Below are 22,418 nucleotides of genomic sequence, written 5' to 3'. Positions count from 1 at the left end.
TTTTTTAATTATGTTATTGGCTTTGTGTGTCTTGTTTTCAAGCATAGTATTTTTGTATTAGCATCCTCTAGCTAGTAGCGTTATCATCTATTTTGTGAATCCTGCCTTTTTGGGAAGATTAAGCTTCACTAGTCTTTCAGTAGTTAAGTCTGTAGTAAGAACGTCTGAGCTAAAAGTTTAGCCAAGGAGCCTGGACAATAGTTCTTCCTAATCCCCAAATGCTAGTTCAGGATAAGGTACACGGTCTTTTGGAAGAAAGTTCAGACTGATTCATAATAAATTACATTCTGTGCTACATGTTTTTAGTTCCTCTTTAAAGAGAACATTTTCTTTATCCAAGACGACTCTTTTTCACAAGTGCCCAGTCCCGTATCCTGTTACTGCTGAGTTGTCTCCATTATTTTGGCTGCTCCTGTTACTAAAGACCTCTTAAAAGACTTGCATGACTTAAAAGTTCTGCATGCATTGACTTTGCTGTAGCAGCTCTCAACATTAGGTGCTAAGGAAAATGTTCATAAATGAAAGTGGAAGTCAAGGATCCTTGGCACCTTGAAAAGTATCGATCCATTTAACCAACGCAGTTCTTCTAAGTTTTCTAAGCGTACAGATGCTCTCAAAAAGACTGTGCTGGTGTGTAATGAACGGTGTATTTCACACAAAGGTAGATAACCTTCTCAAACCTGCAAGCTGTGTGCCCACATTTGTGCAAGCTGAGAGCCCAGAGACCTGTTACACAAAGCCTTCAGAGCTGGGGTGGGACTGGCACATGCTCTGGGATTTGCAACAGCAGTATGTTCCTCGAGTTTCTTGCTTCAGAGGTGTAGGTTGGGGCTGAGCTGAGTGTGCAGCTGGACTCCAGGGCAACATGGCAAATTTGGCCTCTGGAGCCTTTGCTGGCTTCTGCCTTCTCATAGCAAGGGATTTGGATTACATAGCAGCCCTATGCCAGCACAGCCCTGCTGCCAATCACGGAGCGTTCCCCAGTGTGGGAGCCACGCTGGGACCGCCGGGAAGCTCTGCAGCTCAGGAACCATTGGTTGTCCACCCAATGGCAGGTTGTCTTGCAGTCAGTATGTCTTTGTCCTTGTCCTTCTGTGGGTGGCATTGGAACATTGAGGTGTGGAGGAAAAAAAACCAAATCAAAACCTGGTATATATAAAATGTTCAAGAAATGTGTTACAGTGTATCTAGTTCAAGGGGTAAATTGCAAAAAAAAAAAAAAAAATCAGTTGCTAATGACATACACTTTAGGTGGGGGAGAAGGCTGTTTTTCAGTGTTTTGAAGTTCTTGCAAATTACACATTAGTCACTAAGTAACTTTTATTTTCTTCAAGTGCTCCCTGCATTCGTCCTGCTTTCCTTGCTACCCTTTTAGCCCAACTCATTCCCTTTATGCCCTCCTTACCTTGTGGAAAACGCATCTGGGATTTGGCTAGTGAGAGAGATAGCATGGAGTTTTTTTGAAGAGTAGGGAAAGTAAAGCATTACTTCTCTTAAAGTCGTTCTAGAACATAAACTTGTTGGCATACGCCACCATGGTTGATGTGATGAATGACAGCAGAGAGGTTATAAAAACAATAGTATACTGGAGATGCAGAGACATCTTTTAATGTTAGTGTCCATGTATATAACTGCAGTTTTGAATTATTTCTCTTGATGTGACTTATTCATGTGGCTTGAAAGAAATCCGGTTTCAAGTTCTGTCTAAAACTCATTTGCCTTTGATTTGATTACCGTGCAAAAATTGATGTTTGAAGCAGAAAGATGATACCTGTTAGGAAAGGCATCTAATACGCTACAAGCAAGGGAATTGAAAGTTTTTCTTTAGTATTACTCAGATACTCTTCTTAATTGCTGGTGACTAAACAGGATATCTTTCCAGTGCTAAATGTACCAGCTTCCTTCAGGGAGTGTGGCAATTCTGTATTTGTCTTGTTTTCAGGATTCTGGCCGTAAATATGTGATGGGACAGTCGTCATGCATTTAGGTGAATTGCCTTCATGTTGTAGCAGTTAACAAGGTGAAATCTATGTAGTTATACAAAACTAGAAGAATTTCCTCTGGGAGTCCAGTCCTATCGCTTTACCTAATTAATTATTTCAGGAACTGTATGGAATCAAGTGTTCCAGGTAATTAATATGCTTAATAGTTAACAATAATAAAGTGAATATGAAGGTGGTTAAAGTTCTAACCAAGTTAACTACAGTAAAGACTGTTTAAAATTTTCAGTGTTCTTTTTATAATCTGTAGTTGAGTTAGAGATAGAAACTTACTTTCTTTTGTTCCTGTTGTGAAGGTAGCGTGTGGGAAGTAACAGTGCTGTGGCATTGGGAAGTGGAGCAGCAGGGCCTCATCTACAGCGCAGGTTTTTCTGGATGGGGTTTTTGGAAGGGCTTAGCTTGCTTCCTGCTCTGGCAGGATTGCCTCAGTTGGCCATTCTGTCAGCTGATGTCTTGCTACAGCGATTTCATCCGTGATGGGAGTGTGGGCTACCCAGGGTGTATTTCTAGTGTGCCTCAGCTTTAACATGGAACAACTGCGTTTTAAACACAGCAAAGGCTTCGTATCAACCAAATTTTCTACTCTTTGCACTTCTGCCAACAACAGAGCCCCTTGTGATGTAGAAAGGGTTTAAATTTGGCTTGTAATAGCAGGAAGCCTGTGACTTCCCTTCCTTTCCTTCCCTCCCTCCTCAACACTCCAACTGTCTTTTCATGAGGCTGTTCCAGAGGAGTAGGTCTCTACTGTTGCGTACTGCATTTTGTGAGCATCCACTGATAAAATGGACTGTGCAGAAGTTCTGATGTCAATCTTTACGAACCAGAAAGGATTGAAGATTGGAAAAGGAGGGCAGGAGGAGTAAGCAAAGTAGTTGGAAGAGTGAACATGCATTTATAGTTCAGGTTGAAGGGAGAAAAAAAAATTCTTTCCTGTGTTATCTAGGGACTGGGGTTCTTTGCTTCTGAGATGATGGCCTTTCACTGACTTTTTTTTTTAAGTCATCTTTCCCCTCTGTGGCTGACAGGCTCTAAGGAGAGGGTCATTGTCATGCACGATTTTAGAAAGTGGGAAGTTGGCAAGGGTGATAGACAATTTTGAAGTGTCATGGGAAAAACTAGGACAAGCAGAAATATTTAGATAGAAATAAATCGTTGAAATGTGACTTACGAAATCCACTACAAAGATTGACAAATAAGGGGAATGTGCTTTTGTGATTAGTAAGTTTGGATAGTACTTATGATTCAAGAATTCTTGAGGTTATAGGGAATTTCAGATAATGCTTGTCAGCCTCAGTTTCCCAAATGATGTTGTATAATGGTGATGTTATTTATTTCTGTTATGATCTATATTTAGTACTTTTTGAAGAAGGCAAAGTACTCATTGATGCTTTCGAATCTTTTCTTCATGCATCTCGTCCACCAAAAGTTGAACTGCAGCACCACTGTTATTTCACACAGACCAGTAAATGGTGTTAGCTCGTCACATGTGTCAGTGGCAGTCTTTTTTGTGACTGAAATGACTTCTGTCTTGGTAATTTTACTGTTCTGCCATCTGATACCGTGCTTTGTTTTCTAACTTTGTGGTGGGGTTTTTTCTATGGAAGGGAAGCTAATGTAATGAATGAGGGAAAAGTACAGTATTTATAACTAAGTCTTTTAAAATAATGAATTCCCTTCTAATGGCTAATAGTAGTTTGTATACACAAACGTTATTGCTCTGCTTTTGCAGTTCTTTTAGATTTGTGTACGAACACCGTGTTTGTCGAATGGCCACATCAGTTCCTTGCCAAGAAACAAACTGACTTTATTGTATTTTGTTTTACTCTAGTGGCAAGAATTCTTAAATTTTTTTTCCTGGTGTTTGAGTAATGTTGAAAACTGGAGGAGGGGGGGATCTTGGTGTCTGTGATTTCCCTCCCCTTTCCACCTTCTTCCTTTTTTTCTTTGCATTGCAGTGTGTATCAGGAGGCTTTTGCACATTGGTGGCAGAGAACATTTTTTTTTCCTTACAGCTCCTCTTCCAGGTGTTCTGTGCTGGAAAATTTGTGTGTACATATCTGTTTAAGACTATGAAAAGTTCCATTCCAGCTGAACAACTAGTTATAGGTTTTGATCAAAATTTGTGCTATAGAACATAGAGTGAAGGTGTGGGCAGAGAGGGAAGCAGGATATGCATTTCAGCCTATTTTAGGTCTTGTCCCAAGAACTGACACAATTGTGTAATTAAGTTTTGTCAAGAGACAAGAATATACCAACAGCAAATAAATACTATGATTAAGAACTGAATACTGCATATAGCTTGTAAAAGTTTATGTGAAATGTTTATGCAAGATAAATACAACTTCCATCAACTTGAAAGAAATGGGAGGTAATATCTGGTGACGTTAAACAACCTAAGCAAACAAGAAATTCCTTAATTGTTAGGATGTTTAACGTTGTGTTTATGTGCTTGAAACTATCTTTCCTTTGGAAATATTTCTATTTTGACAAAGGGGGAAATTCCATTCTGTGAAAACGTAATCCTGAGCTCAGTGAAGCAGCATTCATATTTTGTTATGTTATAAAGGAAAAAAGTTTCCAGTTTTTGGGTTTTTCAAGTGTTTTGTGGTGTCTTGCCCTAAGATATGACACTTTCTCCATCAGAATCTGTGCAAATGTTTTGCTTTTAAATTTACTACTCAGGTGTGATTTTAAATGCTGTAAGATGACTTTTTTTTCCAGAAAATTTTGCTAACTTATACTACTTACACCGGGCCTTATTTAGCAAAGAGCATTAACATACTGTGGTTCTGCATATTCTAATAGTCAATGGAATAACTCCGTTACCTTGCTCAGAGGCGTTCTGAAATCAAGCCATTAAAATATTTCCATATGCAAATGAAATGAATCGTTGGGGTTTTTTTTCCAGGGTGCAAAATGATGTTATTTAGGTTCCTAAAACTACTACAGAAAAGTAATGCATGAAATAATCTAAAAGTTCCAAAAGCTGTTAGTTCTATCTGGGTTTAGGTGCCTGTGGTAGGCTCAGGGTAGCCAGAAGTGGAGAGATGACAACACAGACTTCTGTGTTTACATTTTGTTTGATTTTAACTGCCTGGTTTTTGTGTTTGATTTTTCAAGAAACTCTTCCTTAGATAAAAGAAGGAAAGTGAGAATTGAGCATAAAAATTTGTTTACTTTTATAATTGCATGGGAAGCAAGGTGTTTGTCAGAGCAGAGCATGCATCTTATCTCCACTTACTCATTGGTGGGAAATGCTGAGTTCTCCTAACAAACCAAAATTTAAACTACCGGGTTTACATTGTTACATGTTCAGAGCTCTCTGTCCTCTGAATTTCTGTTCCTGGCCCTGCAACCTGACATTTGTATTTTCAGTAAAATATTTCAGTTTTCTGATAAAGCCACAAAAAAACCCCAACCCAGTAGCAAACCTGTCCCTTAAGCTAAATTTGTGTATGTTGCAGACATGACTTGTCATGGAAAGGGACTGGCCAAAAACGTAGCATTTGTTTTGAGGTTTAAATTTCAGGAAAGCTTTTGAAGCATGCATACCTAGTAGAAAGCTTTATAGTTAGAGGTGTGGAGAGCTTGGAGGGCAATAACTATGAATAGTGGAATAAGCATGAGTGATGTAATCTGAGAAGAAAAAAAGAGAGAGACAGAAGAGAGTTTAAGACTTAACTATGTGGAAAACATTGTGAATGAGGCAGGGAGGATTTTCACTTTTGATGGTGGATGTGGGATTTTACCCATTAGTTTTGGTAAAAGCAAGCAAGTGAAAATAAAGCCTGTTTTACAGAATTTGCAAGTTTCCTTTCACCTTCTCAAAACAAAATGCTCTGTGGGTAGCTGAGCTAATGAAGTGTGATTTCTGGAACTTGTTGTTCGGTGTCTCCCAAATTTTTTCTGCAATAGGCCCTCCCAGACCCCTACACCATCTGCATTCCTTCTCACAGGACCTGTAGCTTTCCAAGTGTCGCCTATTTTTTGAAATATTTTTACTCTGCACATGAATGAGTTAAAGTGGAAGTGGTGTGCTTTTTATCCATTTGCTTATCTTAAGCAAACATCTACTAGTATAAGCCAATATATCACATTCTATTTAACTTGTAATTTAATAAATTACAAGCAGTATTTAATACTCAAAAAACTTTAGATTTCAAAAACATAATTCTGGAGAATATTAAATATATGTCTATATTTCACACTTCAGTATCCTTTCTGAAAAAAAATTCAGCACATCAGGTTTTCCTCAACTCTTCTCAAGAACTAGACCTGCAGAGTGATTACCTTTTCTCTGGCCAGTGTTATAGAATCAGTGCTATATGGAGAATTTTCTTCTGTAGCATCCCACTGGATTTCTTCCTGTCCCATTTAATTTGGATAGGCAGACTGGGCAATACTCGAATTTTTCCAGTAAGAAATATTTTACTAATTTATGCAGATGGTTGCTTGAGTTACTTCATGTGTGAACAGAAAACCTTTTATCATCCTAAGCTCATGGGAGGTTATCTTTTTGGTATTAAAACTATACCTTCACATTATTGCAATCCCTGAAGATCCCCTTGCTTCATTACATACCTATGTTTTATCTATTACCCATCATTCTGGCTGGGGACATGTTTTCAATTTCATTATGTTAAAACCTAGTGTGTTTGTCCCATAAGATAGAATGTATTATTAATAAATGTTGTGCCTTTCTCAGCTCCTTCTAGCAATTTAGATAGGAGTGTTTTTTCTTGTTGCTGTTTCTTAGGTTGCTGGGCTTCCTGCATTGTTATGATCTCTGTGGGATAAGTTCAGTAAGAGTGAAGATGGGTCTTGTAATTTCTCTTCTCTTGGGGCCGGGGGAGCTGGTTTGTGGGGTTCTGAGAGATTTTTCTAAAATGAAAACCACTACTCTTCTTCCAGTTTAGTAAGCATCCTTCCCGAGTGTTTCCTAGATCAAGGCAGGCATAGCTAATGCTTTGAAGTATAATCCAGCAGGCAAATTTATCTCTAACTTTATTTTTAGATAGATCATGCGTTTGTATATTAGGTTTAACCAAGTCCCATCTCTGATGAAGGGCTAAGATAGAGAAATTGTTCAGTTTAATCTTGGTCATTCAAAGCTCTCAAGTTGAAGGAATTTCCACTGATGAGGGTTGGGGTTTTTTAATTTAACTTGAATCCTGATGTCAAAAATATTATGCCCTCCATTTTACTTTGACAATTGAATCTTGAGTTCCTAGTAAATCCAAGAGTATTGAGGATACAGTACAAGTGTAGCCGCACCAGCTTTTAGTAGTTATTTCTCCAGCTGTACACTAATGTAAACATGCAGTTAATTAGAATTACTTGTTTACAGCCGAGCTTGCTTACTTAGCAACAGCAACATATTGAGGTATGTTTTTGTCAGCTAAGGGGCAAAATTACCCAGGTTTTGAGGATTGTAGTTGATGAGATGTTCTGTTGTAAGGTGTTTGCTATTACAAAAGTAGGATTAAACTTGTGACCTTCTCTATTAGCTACCTGTTGCTGATCGTATTCTCCAAAGGGCTTTTTAGTAAGTCATTGTCTTCACTTGTCCTTTTAGTTAAAGCATCAGAAAATAATAGTATCTCCCAGCTGTAGCCTTGCAGCCTCCCAAGAGTGAGGGTGAACTAATGGAGCAGACAAGGTGTGCAGTATTACTTCTGAGGTTTGGTGTAGTCCCAGTAGAAGTTACATTTAGCCTTGAGTGGAGACTTCACAGATAGCTTGGGGATTTGCTGGTGCCTCCTGAATCCCTGTGATTTAAATAGTCTCTTTTTGTCTGTAGGTCTCCATGCGTAGATACACTATTGTTTCCTTTAAGTTGAGACATTTTTATGCTCTTCATCCAATCCAATTTTCTAGATAACTGTTGATAGTAAGTAGAAAATGTTGCAAGAAAATGGGTATTGGTGAAGTACATTTCTTCCTTAAGTTTGTTATGAGAAAGGATGCCTTGCACATATCTTCCTTGTTTTGTAGTTTTCTAATAGATAAAAATGTGTAATTAGCACAGTAAGCTCAGAAAACTATGTATAATACTTCGTTTAACCCTGATAATGTAAAGAACTTATAAATATTCTAGCTAAATTTGATTTAATATGGCATTACCATGGAAAACCAAATCTAATTGGTTTTATGAATTTTAATTTAATTGTGTGATTGGCATAGCTTCACATATTTTGTGTTGCTTTTTAACAGTTTAAGACCATTTAAGATGAAGATGAAAACTTAAGTGTTATAACAACTTTTTATAAAAATAATCAAAACAATAATAGTCATAAGGACGTTGCCATTTGCTAAAAATAATTTATTTAATACTTTTAATTTTTTTGTTGTTGTTGCTTTCTGAAATGTGAATATAATCACAGCACTGTGTTATTCACGGGAAAAAAAACCCATAAGCACAATGCAAAGCTGAGGAATTAATTTTTAGGTTTTTTTTCTTTAAATGAATGAGACATCTGAAAGGAGAAAGGCTCAGTTAAGTCCTCGGGGTTCTTGGGAAAACTCATAGTGCTCTGACCCCTCCAAAGTACAAGCCCCATCTCCACGTGCAGGTCAGGAAGACCAGCTGTCCTTCTCCTGTCCTGGCCTACACTTTCTACTCTTCCAAATATTTGACAAAACAGTTGCAGAGGTCAGTGGGAGTAAGAATTTTAAATTTTCTGATACTTGTCTCAGTGTATTTTGCAGCAAACATGTTACCCAATTTCTGGAAGATTTGCTTCATGGAGGTGTTTGGGGATTTTTTTGTTGTTAAATTTCTACAGTGAAGGAAGTCCCTGAATTTTTGCAGCATGCTAAAATAGAGGCCTGTAAATTGGATGCAACATTTTACTTTTGGTATGTAAAAATGATTAATGTTGTTTCAGAATGGTTACTCATAGGAACACGTTCTGCTTGTGCTGAACGTTGTAGATAAAAATATGTTCCATAACTTGCAGAGAAACCACTCAGAATTTGCAAATGTAACTATTTTGCCTTTTAATTTTTTTTTACTTGAAAATGGAGGGAACTGTGTCACTGGGCTCTTAATTTCACCAAACCACTGGGAGCTCAGGATGCTCCATATTAGCATTGTATTTTGCCTTCACTTAATTAGACAGTCTTAATGTTCTGTAATTATATCTTATGCAATTTTACGTTTACTTTTCTGACGTTTATCACCAGTGAACTTGATAGCATTCTGTTGCCTCAGTATCTTTGACACCACTGGAAAATAAAGGGCTAGAAAACAGTAGAAAAGACTGAGTTTAGTTAAATGGGTTCTGCTTATTTTGCACAGTCATAGGAAGTCAGAAAAAATACTTTGAAATAATGTACATGATAAAATCTCTGGCTTTTTTCCTCACAATTTTATTCATGCTTTGGAAACATAAGAGTTGTCCAAGAGGGATGGGGAGGGAAGGAGTAGGCAGCAGTGGTAGTCCTAGGCAATGTCCATAAGGAATATTTAGTATACACACATTATTTAAAAATAAAAAGGGACCGGGGGGATGGACTACTAGGTATAACACCCTTAGGCAGAAATGGAAAATGAACCCAGTTCAGTCCCAGAATAAATTTTGGGAGTTAACTTCTCCCTGGAATCAGTTGAAACCTGTGTTCAGTTAGTTAGAATTGATAGAACCATTTTGGTCAATATGAAAATGGTATTTTTTTTCCACTTAACTCTATTTTTAATGATATTTCTTGAGGCGTAGATTTATTACTGAGTGCAGAGAAGGCACAAATATTTTACAGCTATTTTATTCCTTACCAAAAATGTATGTATCCATCCTGTGCAGTGCTGCAAATAGAAAAGGAAGTTTAGTATCAGTGAGAAGGACAAATACTAGAATAATCAGTAGAACATGGATATTTTCAATAAATAATGGACAAGAATCCCAAAGGAAATATGTGAGAAACCAGGGGAAATGCTAATGTTAATTTCTTTATAATTCTTAGGAAAAGAGGGATAATTCCATTGCGTAAAGAAATTGCCCAGATGCTTGGTATTGCATACAAGCATTAAAATTTATTATTGTTGTTGCTGCTATTATTAATAATAATAGCGATAATATTTATTGCTAGAAATAATTATCAATATTATTGTTATTAATAATAATAGCTTATTGCAACAAAGGCATACAGGAAGAATGTTATTAATGGTCAGCTTAGCTTCACATTTAGTGTGATCTTGTTGAATGAACCTGTGCCTTTTGGGAAGTATTATAGATCTGATTGATAAAATAAACTGTTTTGGTATTTGATGTAATAGCATGTTACATTTTGTTTGTAAAAATTACATTATGCATCATATATTGCAGGAATGTCAAAGCTGGCTTACTGATCGAGCTCTCAGTGCAGGGGTTAAGAGAGGTGATCAGTGGGACCACTTGTTGGAAAACCTCCAGGGAACTAGCAGTTACATACATAAAGTCATTCCTTAGAAACCTGGGCTGATTCAGTCTGAAACCCTTCTCTGCAAAGTAGCCACGTAGTTAATACTGGGAAGGTCAGGTTATTCTGTTAGGGGGTTGGATCTTAGTAACGTGTTTAAAAGTTGTACTTCAGAAATGTTTTAATACAGCTGAATGTGAGTCAGTCTGACAGGAAAAAGACTTGAAAGTCAATTAGTTAATTACCTTAGTATGTTTTTTGCATATGTGTGTGGCAAAAAGATAAACCCAGGTGGGGATGCCTGGGAAAAGTGAAACATGAGTAGTAAAGTGGTCTTCTGATACTTGTAAGAGTGTTATTAAAATGGTGTATTCCATGCTGGTGTCTTCACTTCATGAAGAATGTGGAGTTATTGGGGAAAAATGTAAAAGAAAGGCCATGGGTATTGTATAAGGTTCAGAAGTAGGGTGTTCAAACATGATTTTATTGCCTTGTGAGAAAGATACTTTGAAATGAAGGCAGGCACGAGCTTCACTTCCTTAGCTTTAGAGATACTTTAATTGAAATAATTTGTTGGGGATGAGGAGGCCTCATTTGAGGTCTAGGGGAAGGAAGGGCAGGTTTATTTTTAAACTGTATTTCAATGCAGCATCTGGAGATGCAGCTTTCCTGGGGCAAGTGTGCATGCTGGAGGTGGCCCCTCTGGCCTTGGGAAGCACAAAGCCTGCTTCATGTGCTGCAAATTACCCTCTGCCTTTGCAGCTGTGGGCTTTTACTCTTGCACTTATTACCCTGAAGATCATTATGATACATGCAATTCTGTGTTGGTGTTTCAAACCTTGAAAGCTCAAGTCTTGTATTTGCCTGTAGGCATCAGAGGTAGGGGAGTGTCAGGGCTGACTTCTGGGTTTGTTTTTTCCCTTTAGTTTGCTAGTTGTGTTTTGTCCCTGTTTTCACTTCCTTCTGAAGCATCAAAGATTGGGCAGAGTCTGAGGTGATGTTAGAAGATCCTCTTTTGTGCCGGACTGGTTGATTCTTGCTCACATGATCCAGATAAAGTTAGTGGAAGATCTTGAGATAAGAAAGAAACTCTTTCATGCGGAATTGTTAGGTGTGTTTGCATCTTCTGCTGCATAAGGTTTTTTTGACCTCCTTGAATTAGGGCAGACTTCTTGCAATCAGTTCTCTGCCACTGCAGGAGTCTTGGGTGCTCTATCTTACTTTGAATCGTGACTTTCAGGAAGAATTGTTTCATTGGAAATTTCAACTTGATACTAAAATATAAGGGGAAGCACACTGACTTACATTACCCTGAAAGGCAGACTGATGTATTCAACTATCCTCCCTGGCCTAAAATTCTTCAAAATGCTTGCTATATGTCTATGCTACCTGATTGTTGCTTGCTGTATTGAACTGCTAACCCAGGTAAAAGCCCTGATTTTGAAATCTTTTCTGTACAGGCAGACACGTATGTGCCTGAGGAGGTGGCTTAATGGATTTAGTGGGACTCTATGATGATGGATGTCTGTATTTTGAAAGAAATAGCAAAATTTTACCTTAGTATGGATAATTCAAATTGATAGAGTTTGAGTGCATTAGTATCTCTTAATGAAACCAAATATAGTTCTCTTCAGTTCCATTCATTCTGGACCTTTATATTTCTTTCTGATACATCTCAGTAGTTGCCAAGCAACCTCAACAGTAGTTCTGCACATCCAGCAGCATTTAAAAAAAATAATGAAGTGAGTAGTTGTTGCTGAAAATAAGATGCTTCTGATGACATGAATGAGAGGAGTTACAAGAGAAGGAAATGGGGAGTGGCGAGTTTGGAGTTGATGTTCTGAAAAAGCTAATAATGTTTAGCACTTATGTAGTGCTTTTTATTTTCGAAGCACTAATCAAGCAATCATAAGATTATTAAATAAATACTATTTTTTTTCCTTCCAGTGAGTGAAGCACAATTATGTTTATGCTTCATAGAGCAGAGGGCTGGATTTAGTCCCAAGAGGGCAGGAGTTAGTTTAGTATATGTATTTCTTTCTCTGGCCTGTATTGACTTCCTGTGTTGACTTGACTGTGGATTAATTGGAAGGTTTTGGAAGATTTTTGTTTGTGTGTTTGCTGATACATAGCCATCACTATCTCTTCATTTCATGCTGATGCACCTACAGTGTGTTGAGTTTCATTAAAATATTTATCACCTGGACAGCCTTCCAAATGAGAACTGTGATAGGTTGTATGTAGGTCCTTTCTTACTTGATAATACTGTAATGCTTATAAGGCAATAAATAGAGCTTATTTTTGTATTCTGTCTCCTGTGCGAAATGTGATCTGAGCAGCTACCATACAAGCTACCTTAGCAAAGGGTATTGCAGTGAAAATGAAATCTGATTTTGAAAAAATATTTTAGATTGTCAAATTTCTGTGACAGCTTCAATTCAATTTCAAATACAGTTTCAAAAAGAAAACTATACATTACATGTCTACTGACTAAAGCAATGCATGAGGACACAAATAATTTAGAAAATACCTGAATTAAGATTGCCTTAATTTGAGGTTGTTTTAATTTAGGACACCATTGCCAATAATTGACCATATGAAAAGGCAGTCTTAAAATCTGTAATGAACTCCTAACAGCAGTAAGTAGTTCTAATGCATTTTTTCAAAGCAGGTTCTGATGCTGTGTACACCTGTTTTCCCTCAGTCACAGTCCCTCTGGATTCACTGAGTTGTGTGCTGTTAGGCTGTCAGTGAAATAAGTTATCCCAGAAGTTTTGGTTTGGAGGACTGCTGGTCCCAGTCACAATTTCATGCTTTCCTTCAACCCTTTTGAAGGTGGGGGTTTTAGAAATGCTCTTACTCCTCTTCTGGGTGAGAGTAGTAAAAAAGGGTTGAGCTGCAAAACTCTGAGAAATGGGATATGTCAAGACCCTGGTTGAGTTTATACCCAAACCAGAACATATTCTGAGTTACATGTTCGGTATCTGTGGAGGATGTGTACGTGTGTCAGACATGCTTCAGACATAGCGAGGATTTTCTGTGCAGGGTGTTTTGTGCTAAGTCAGTCTTTACATACTGGGTATCAACATAGGTGTTTTTGTCAAGAGGCTTCTATTTTGCCGTGGTCAGGATAAAATGAACAAGAAGCAGCAGTATAACCTAGGAGGCATTTTGTGTGACAGATAAACACAAAAAAATGAACACTCAGCGTGCAGATTCACAGCTGATTGTTGAAAGGTGACTTCCTGCTCTCCCGCTTCCGCAGGAGCGTACGGTGGTTTAAAGGTAGTACGGTACTTGAAGCTGTTACTAAGAGAACACACACAGTTTGAATTATGGCCAGTGTATTGGTGGCATTGCAGACACAAACGGGTGCATACTGAAGAGTTGTCTTCTGCCCTGTGTGTGAGGGGTGCAGTTGCTTTTAACTCAAGGGCTGAATACTAGATAAATCTAGGTTTAAGGATAAGTTGAATTAATGAAGGCATACAAAAGAACTACACTTGGAAGTGGTTAAAACATACTGAAAAAACATCCCAGCATTATGTAGTATTTTTACCACGTTCAACATCTAAGGTTTATTTGTGTTGGACTAAAATTTCTTTTGACATGCTGCAGCCAACAGAGGTAATTTAGAGATAGGAAAGTTGTGTGTATGTGTGTGTGTCTCTGTGTGTTACGTGTATACAAAAGTTGTTTGTAGTGCTGGTATTTTTGTCCTCATCTTAAGAGAAAAAGATCAGTCCTTTTTTGTAACACATAGAATGTGTGGATTTTGGCAGCAAGCTACTAAGAAGTACCTCTAGGCTTATAAGTAGCTTTGACCATGCAAGATTGGTGTAATTACTCTCTTTAGGTGTTTTATATATATGTGTGTGATGCACCAGTATTGCCGTGTTAACTTAGTTGCCCTTTTTTATATTGATGTATTCTCTGTATACCTAGTTTTAAAAGGGTAAATATTATAAACTGGTTGCTCAAGAGCAGTGTGCTATAAAAGAAGTAATAAGCACATCAGTAAAAGTGTTGGAGGCAGTAATAAAACTGCACTATAATCCTTCTACCAATTTATTGAACTCTAACTATTGTTATCTATGATAAATAACTGCTACATATTGTACATTAACTCTTTGTATAGTAGTTGTGTTTGAAATGGTACTCTGTATGAATGCAGTACCTCAAACTTTAGGTTTTCAAGCAAATGTGTCATCTAACTTGACAGTACGTACAGTTTGCTTGTTGCTTTTTTGGTTTTGCCTAGTTTTTGTTTCAACAAAGCACACTCAGTTACTTTTTGGAGAACATCTGTGTTGCAAAAATAAATGTCCTTTTTTGCAAAATGAAAGTAAATACATGACTTCAGATTTTTCTTCAGGATCTTCAAAAATAGTAATACTGCAAAAGGTGGTAACCATTCAAACACTGACAACTCTATTTCTGGGATTAGAGTTTTTTAAAAGCAATTGTATCTGAATATCATTGGATTTCTGAATTCTCTGTGATTTCAATTGAAGACCTGTAATGAAATATGATTTGGTAAAAGGTGTCTCGACACACCCCTTGCAGTTGGTGCACGTGAGGGGCTTGATGGCTGCAGTGCGTCATTTACCTTCGTGTACTTTGGTCACTGCTGGAGGAAAGGGTTATGTCTCTATTCAGAAACTGCCTGTTGAAGGACTCAGCAGCCGTTCATGCTGCTGAGGTTAGGTGGGTGTCAAAGGTGTGGGTCCAGGCCCACCACTGGTCTGAAAGGAGCAGCCTCGACCACCTGCTTGTCAGACATCCCTGAGCTCGTGGCAGAAAGGATGTGTTATGTGTGCAGGTGCCTGCTGAAGCTCTTGTCACGGAATTGTAGTGTGGGACTCCAGTGCTATGCTGGGCTTTGAGGGGTGCTTTTGACTCCTGGAGCAATTTGCATGTGCTTAAATTCACTGAAAGCTGTGTTGCTTAAGCTCGGAAGCGCGGCTGTAAATATTTTGTAGAGTTCTGTAGTGGATGTATGGTGATAAAGGATTGCTTCTCAGTAAATACGAGGACTCCCTCTTAGACTAAGGTTTAAAACGTCTAAATTCAGTTTTCCAGAAGGTGTTTGTTTATATTTCAAAATATCCTACTAAGTCTTCAAACTGTCGAGGAGTTGGAAGTTGAGCCTCCAGCTTCTTGAATTCAGTTGTCTGTTGCCTTGGCACAGAGGTGGAGTTTATGTACGCTGTTGTAGCCAGCGTCCCTTAATTCCGAGAAGATCTTTAAAATGGCAAGCAATTACGTTTGAAGTTTGGATCTCATGATGTCAATACAGATATGTAATAAAATATTCCAGGGTGTGGTGTTACTAAATCATTAATGATTGAGACTTGGGGCATTTCCTGAATATTAATGCTGGATATGAATGTTGATTGCCCAAGGTGAAATTATCACCCAGTTACTGATTCTCTCCCCTCTCCTGTTTTATTGATTGCTGATGCAGAAGTCATATGTATAGTTAGGTCAGACACATACTTGAAGGATTCTCGGAAGCATGTTGTTTGAGACAGAATGCTTTCACTACTGTTGGACCTTGCAGACTGCGAAATTATCATGTGGTGTGAAAATGATTAATTTTTATGTCACTGTAGTGACTTAATATATAGTACAGAACTCAGACCGGTAGCTGTTCACTATGATTTTTTTTTTTCCCTTCAGTCACTTGGTAAAAATTCAAGGTTGTCATAGGCTTCTGATTTCGAATGATGAAGCTGATAGAGAATTTGCTCTAATTGTGTAACTGCCACTAAGGGTAAACTGATATGTTGCCACACCTTGGATGTACTTTAATACTTAATCTACCCCTTAGGAAAGGTTGAGGATTGACTAGCAAATGTCAGTACAGTGCTTTAAAAATGTTTATGACTTGGTTTATATGATTTACGTTTTTAGAGAAATGTAGCTTTTCTCTGCCAACACCAGCTATTAATAACCTACTAAAATACGTGACTTAAACATTTCATAACTGTTTGGAACATGCAGCATACGCAGTTGGTTGAGTTCTATTATAGGAGATCTAAACTCCTGAAAAGTCTTGCTTAATTCCTGCATGAAAGTGTGTGAGGAGATGCCAGTGAGTATCATTACACTGTAGGTGGATGTGTCGTTATCTGATTTCCAGGTAGCAGATTCATAGGGCATTTCTGCATATTGTTTGCATGTGTTGAAAGTACACTCTTGTAGCTTATGGGAATAGACTTACTTTCTCTTTCTGTTAAACTTTTTTGTGGAGACAAAGATTTTGTAATTCTGTGTGTTAAATGTTTCCGAGGAAAGTTTCACATTTCTCACCTTATGTTAGTGGTTACAGAAGTGGGGTACATGCTTCCTGTTCTCCCTGTAGCTGGGAATGCATCTAGAAGGAGCGTGGTCTGCTAGGGAGCCCAGCAGGAGCCACAGCACCCATTCTCGTGCTTCTGTGGGACCCATGACAGGCTGAGCAGCTGCTGGTGGGATGGCTCCTGCTCATCCAGCCTTCCCTCCCAACATGCAGCTTTCCCAGAGCAGCCCCAGCTCTCCTAAGCTGTGTCTCCCTGCAGCTTTGAAACAGTGTGCCTTCCCCCAGGTGCGATTCAGCCTGTTACTGTAACAGAAATGAGGAGGAACAAAACATTTTGAGAACTGTTGTTTCAGAAGGTGACAAACAGAGCTATAAACTGCAGCTGCAGATGGCTGAGCCAGAGCGTGGTACTGGTGAGCTGTACTGGTGAGCTGTGCTGTGCTGATAGAGCAGCCAAGTTACAGCAGTACCCTTGCTGTTGTGACATTAATTTGCTATTAGACTGCTCTGAACAGTCAGGTATATAAAAGTACAAGCCAAAGACAAATGTTTTGTCTCTTTATTGAGGCACATTATGGTGATGTTGGTGGTTGTGGTTGCTGTTGTTGTGGTAGTTATTATTATGGGGGAGAGAGAGAGGAGATGTGCCTTATTTCATCTCCCTTGTTCTCTCTTTTTCCACCCCAGGTTGTGTTTTACCCCTTGGCAGAGAAGTAGCTTCTCTTATTTAAGTGGAGAGATGTTTCACATAGTCTGTTTTATATTCCTGATAAACAGTATCTTTTAGAAATGTACATATACAGATGATTCACAATGTTCTTTTTAATTTTTTTAAATTGGATTTGTGGTACCAGGCACACATTTTCTGTAACATAGTGGTAAAAACGTCTTGGTCTTCTGAAACTTCTAGGAAGCTAATTTGTAAGAACCCATGCCATGCTAGGTTAGGCTGATGTTTGTGTAGTTCAGTATCATGTGTCGGAAATGGCACTTGTGGATGATGAGGGGGAAAAGTGTAAGAGAAAGGTTTGCAGTGATTCCTCTTCAGGTCTCTTGCCAGTTTCTGCCACTGGCACTTCAGGAACTCCAAGAAATGAAATTTGTAACAAGTTCTGAAGTTAAGTCTCCTTCTGTATGTTTTTCAGTGTCTTTAAAAAGACTAACACTCGAGTAATCTAAAAAGTCGTCTTTCCCCTTTAAAGTTTCTTGTTTTCCTTCTTTCATTTCATTGTCCGTGAATAGGATGCACATCTTCTAAATTGGTTGCCTGGTTAATATCTCCTCATTAGCTGGGATACCACCGGTCTCCATCAGATTCAAGTAGAGTCCCAGTATCTCCAGCTTTGCAGAGCTTTGGCTGTGTTTCTGTTGCAGCCAAGGTGCGGCTGGTTGGATCAATAATTGTGCCCAAGCAATACTGTTTAAGCAATTGGCAGTGTTATAACTTACAGCAATAAACATGCTCTCTTCAGGTTATTTTCTTCAGCTGTGTATGTGTCTCATTTAAATAGTATTATTAATATTTAAAGGACCATATGTTGTGAAAGTGTTGGGCAGTTAGAGCAGAGTGCTATATATTTTAACTGATGTGCTAAGTATCAGAATTATTTTTCACATAAGTCTTTGGCCTAACATGAATATTTGTTATATGTGGTCAGTGTATAGACTGTAACTTTTACCATTTAGAAATGTCAGGTCAGGGCCAGGACATGACAGTTGTGCCATTGTCGTAGTTTGACTTAAATTACAGAACTATAACTTCCTTTTTATCAGGGGAAATGATAATAAATGTGCTTATTCAGGTGTATTTAATTTCCAGTTTCAAGCTCAGTAAAAGGTCATTCTTCTTCTTGGTTGAGTCCAAATACGTCTAGATGTTGAGTACAGTAAAGGCAGAGTTTCTTGGCTGCATCCATGGTAACTTCCAGCCTTCTCAGTGAGAGCCCTTTGGAATTTTTCCAGTTAATTTGTGTTGCATTGGAGAAGGCACTAAATTGGATCCAGAATGTTTGTCCAAAACGTCAGTGAACTTTCCTGGTTCTAACTGGTACCTTCCTAGTACTAGAGGTGGGGTTCCCGGGAAGTCCAGGATTGTGGTAGATTGTGGCCTGAGGAGAATGTTCCAGAAACAGAATTTCCTAAACAGATTTAAAACAAAACAACAAAACCAAACAAACAGAACCCAAACCTTTTTTGTGTTTTACCTGAAATGTTTGAGGGTTTTACTGTTGGTATTTTTAATGGAGAAAACTTTGATTTTGGTGATGTTTAAAAATGCATTCGTTACTTTGAGCAGTTGTTTCAAGTCTTCTATACCTCGAATCTTCAGGCTTAGGTTTGCACAAATGGAAACTAAGTAGTCAATGAATCAGGTTAGAGATGCTCTTTATCTACTTTGTGCTCAGTTTGGATAGAAATAACTCCATGAGGAGCAGAGACTCAGCCTCTTGGAGTGTGTTGGGAAGTAATTTGCATAAGAGGAAACTCGTGTGGAAATCCAACCCTGCCAACTTAAAAAAAAAAAATATGCTTAGAAAGTACTATCTTGTAAGATTCAACTGCCTGGCACAGAAGCAGATTTTGTAAGGCACATGAGGCAAGAAGCTGAGAAGAGAGTTTTTTTCAGTATCTACCCATCTGTTTAGGGCTAATTTAGGAGAGGTTCAGGAGTTGGTCCTAACTGTGTGCTTAAAAACCATAGTGGCGTATTGTATTCACTTAAGCTTTTGTAACTAAAAATAGCCTTGCTGTGACCCAGTTAGGGAACAGAAAAATTGAGTTGTGAAAGTATTGTTCTCGTACTGCGCTGCTGAACTGAATGGGCATAATTGGAAGTACAGTATTTAGGTAAGGGAAATGGGTATCGTGTTTTCAGATTAATTTCCTCAGCTCCTCTCTACTCAAGGAAGATTATTGTTTTTTCCTATTAAACACATGGAGTATGTTTGCTGAAACATTTTGCCAGTTGACTTGTAGTACAGTTTTACGTAGATTGACTTAATCCAGAACAGAATTATTTTAGAAGTAGCGATAGGGAAACTAGTGCTTCTTTCAGTAAATCGACTGACTGCTCTGTAAATAGAGCCTTAGATGGCCAGGAATAAAATAAGTATTTTTGATGTCCTTTAGTTGACAATGTCTTCTAAAGTCTGGCTGGCAAGGAGAGCGGGTAGGTGGGGCTTGTTGCCTGAAATGATGCTCCCTGACACTGGCTGGGGAATTTTGCTAATGGGTTTAATGTAATGATAACTGTATCTGTGCTTGGAAGAAGTGAGAGTATTTTTGTTGTTGCTTGGCAATATTTGATGTTTGTTTCTAAATATTTTTTGTGTATCATCTTCACGTCTGGTAGTAGAAAACGTCACAATAACTGGAAAAGAAATGAAAATATTTCATATCATTAAATGTAACTCTAGAAATCAGTGGGATACTTTAAAAGCAGCTGTTGCCTGGGACATGTTCAACCCCTCTGCCAGACCTCTTGCTAAGCTGCTTTCAGAAAAAGTGTTGTGTTACTTCAGGAACTATTTATGTATTTGATTTTTATACTGTTTTCAACATTGCTTAGCACTCTAGGTAGAAAATAGACTATAATCTTACAGACTCCAGATATAGGACCAGTTTGGTTACATTTGTGTTTGGCTTTTTAACTTGACTGTATGTTGGGGGGGTTCTCATGGGGTGAGCTGTCTGAGCAGAGCAGTTCTTGTCCAGACTGTCAGCTGGCAGCATCTGAGGGCTTCTCTCTTGGCTCCTCCCAGGTGGGACCGGTGGAGTGCACAGTAACAATTAAAACCAGTTCAAGTGTTGCTTTAACCTGTAAGTACACTGTTTATGCAGGTGGTTGCAAATCAAGGTGGTTTCAGTATTAACATAGAATATGCTCTGCAGTTGTTGGGTTTTTTTCCTAGACCTCTTCTGCTGATTTGACATGGGCAAAGTGGTGGTTCCTCTTGGGTTTGCTGTCCTCTTTGGTTTGGATTGCAATTATATATGCAAATAAGCACTGCCATATTTTTTTTTCCCTTGAAGCATGGCCATGGGAAATGGTTTGTAAAGGCACTTACATAATCTCTGCAGAAATAAAGAATCCAGCCTGTCAGAGGTAAATAATACTAAAAGATGAGAGTTCAGGCTTGCTGCCAGTGTGATGTAGCCTTTGAGACCAGTTCAGTTCTGGCATCAGGTTGCTTTTGGAGAATTTATGTGTGTGTGTGTATATATATATATTTATTTTAACCAATATATCTATTTATAAATAGATATATTTATATGTACAAATTTGCTTCTTCGCACTTTTGCCTTATGTTTAATCTTATCAAGTGCTGGCTTTGAAATTCAGTGAAGTTGATCTCTCTTGCATGGAAACATGATTATAATTAAACAATTTCTGTGTTAGTTCTTGAGCTGTTAAGAGAGTGACTTCACTTTACACAACTGTGTCAAAGTACCTGTGCGTTAAGTATGTTGGAGTTTTAAGCATGAGGCAAGTGTCCTAGCAGCTACAATTTTAATAGAGTTTTTTTTTTTAATTCAGATGATTTTAAAGCTTAATTTGGCTGTACTTAGAAGACTGCTTTTCTCAGGATGATAATTTCATTCTGTAAGTGATTTTTCACGTCTGCTACTTTGTGAAGGGCTAAAACAAAGAAAACTTTCAGGAGGAGATGAAACATTGTCCAAAAATGTGTGCAGTTGCACAAGTAAAACAGAAACTTTTCCTCTTGTAATTTTACAGTTTCAGCAGACATAGGTGGTATTTGTAGCAATAGGAGATTTTAAGATAACAGAAACTAGATTTTTAAACTTGCATCCTTTTGTATAAGGAGAGTCTGTGCTTCCTTGACTTCTGTAAGTTTCCCGTGAGTTGCATAGGAGACATGAATACTTCAGTTGTTCACTTAACAGAAATATAAACTATACCTTTTATCCCAAGGGCAGCCTTAACTTGATATGAATGACCCTTCGCTCTAATTGAGCCAGCATTACTGTACTTGAGAGCTTTAAGACTGGAGCATCCTAATCTAGAGGGTAAAGTTTTCTCTCCTTGTAGAGGAAAGCATCACTGAAATGACGTTATAGGAGGTGTTAGCACCGCTTTGGTGTTGCAGTTATGTCTACAGAAGGCTGAGTGTCATCCAGAAAAAGGTGGGGGGGAGCCTTTCTTAAGAAAAAGTGAGTGTTGGTTTAGACCAACAAGCTTTTTGCTGCTGAAATTTCTTCTGGAGTGAGTTAAGACTGTGCCAGATTTTCCTGGCTGCCTGCTAGATGGAAGCCTTGTTGCGAGCCTTGCTGGGTCCCCACAGCCGTGTTGCATGGTCGAGGCTGGTCTGAGCACTTCCCAGCTATGGTAAGCAATGCAGGCTGTGTCTTGTGCAGCCTCGAGCTTTGGCACAGTCTTGTCTCTGTAAAAATGTGGTAGTAATATTAGCGATATGGGAGATGCTATATAAATAGCAGTGCAGTCAGGTTACTTGGAACTCTGTATGCAGGAGTTTTGATTTTGTGATACAAAAGCTTTTCTAATGGAAATAACTCAGACTGAGGTTTTTTTCTTGTTTTAATTCTTGTTGCTGTTGATATGGTTGCTTCTTTATGTAGAAATGAACAAGAAGTTGTGTGACTGGAGCATGAACAAGCCTGTCCTTCATATACACAGGGTTGGGTGTTAATCTGTGAAGCTTTATGTGAGCTGTAAGAATAAACCTCAGTGTTTA

General features: G+C 38.3%; 1 protein-coding gene across 1 annotated transcript in view; it reads left to right on the top strand.

The window, feature by feature from the left end:
• Positions 1-22,418, top strand: part of GNAS (GNAS complex locus) — a 99,429-nt gene that overhangs the window by 5,247 nt on the left and 71,764 nt on the right. The gene's annotated exons all lie outside the window — the stretch shown is intronic.

Source organism: Gallinula chloropus, assembly GCF_964237585.1.
Source record: "Gallinula chloropus genome assembly, chromosome: 16".
Taxonomy (NCBI): domain Eukaryota; kingdom Metazoa; phylum Chordata; class Aves; order Gruiformes; family Rallidae; genus Gallinula; species Gallinula chloropus.
Note: the sequence above shows the minus strand (reverse complement) of the source record. Positions and strands in the feature narration are given on the sequence as shown.